Source organism: Argentina silus (assembly GCF_951799395.1).
Source record: "Argentina silus genome assembly, chromosome: 11".
Classification (NCBI taxonomy): domain Eukaryota; kingdom Metazoa; phylum Chordata; class Actinopteri; order Argentiniformes; family Argentinidae; genus Argentina; species Argentina silus.
In genome coordinates, this window is record NC_139665.1 from 15,713,876 (window position 1) to 15,715,494 (window position 1,619).

A 1,619-nucleotide genomic window follows, 5' to 3' on the forward strand; every position below is an offset into this window, starting at 1 on the left:
AAACAAATGTATTTGTTGTACGTCGCTTTGGATAAAGGCGTCTATTAAATGCCATGAATGTAAATGTAAATATATATATATATATATATCAAGGAAGTACAAACACAATGAAGGTGATCTTACAGTTTGTATCCGAGTGAAATGGATCCACCTCTCAGATCATAAGAGGGGTTGTCCTCATAATAAACTGGAATGCATTTGAGGGGAGGCTGGTGGAGGCAGAATTCGGAGGACGGGCTCATTGTAATTCATGGAACGGAATTAGGAAGGGTATCAAACACACGTTTCATACCATTCCTCATTCCATTACAATGAGCCCGTCCTCCGATATCTGCCTCCACCAGCCTCCCCTGGAACGCACGGCCAGCAGAATCCGTCATCCTAAGTGGACATTGGAACACACCTTATAGAAGAGTATCCAGGCTCTCCTCCGCAAATGCACGGTTCTCAGTCAGTCAGCCGGTGAGACACTAGATAACATCAGCGTTGGTCTAATGCTGCACCCTTGTGGCACACCGTTGGAAGCTCTCTCTACGGCAGCTGATAAGGATGTGCTCAGGGACCGGCTGTACTGTGCTTCTGTCAGTGAGGAGATGGGATCTGTGTGATCCATTTCTTAAGATTATTAAGACAGTATAGATACGGTAATACATATTTTCTGGGGATTTTAATGCATTGATTTGAATAACATGGAGGTTTTTGTCATATACACACCCGAGAGAATAGATATTATTTGAAGAAATTAAGGTATTTGAAGACTGGTGGAGGGAGAAATCGGAGGACGAAATGGAATGAGGAGGAATGGGATCAAAGGCATATCGAACACATGTTTGATAACATTCCTTCCACTCCAATGAGCCGATGCTCAGATTTTTCTCCCTCGAGCAGCCTCCACTGATGTATCTACACAGATACAGATATAAAACACACACGCAGGCACATACTCATGCACACACACACACACACACACACACACACACACACACACACACACACACACACACACACACACTTCTCCAGCTAAACCAACGAATCCCTCTCTATTAAGACATTATCTGTGTCTTGAGCTACCAGGCTCTATGCACACCTGATATAAAACTCCCCGATAATGCTACTGTGCAATCGTGCCATTGGCTGTCTGTAAGAGTGTGTCCCTGGGAGGTGGCAAGGACAGCCATTGATTGGTCTAAATGAGAGTGAAGAGGCTGATAGCATTGATCCTCTCTTCCTTCCACTCGACTGACTCTGATTCTGGCCACTTTCCAACCAATCTGTGTTCACTTTTCAATAGGGAATCCCATAGGTGGGGATTACTGTCACTCAATCTCCCAGGCAAATGATAATGGGAGAGAGGGTTGTCTGAAGGTTGATACACACAGCTAGGTGGATCTAATCTAACAACACTTTATACTGAACACTGGTTAACATGATAACTATGTAGAGAGGCCAAGTGTTGGTGATGGTGTATTGCTGTTGATGATGTGTTACAGGTCTATAAAGTGTTGAAATAAATTACATCAACTAAACATCATACTCTTGCTAGGAACACAAGAAGTGCCAAGGAAAATGGGATGAAGTTTAGTAGAAATGGGAGAGAGACAGAGATACACAGCAGTCGG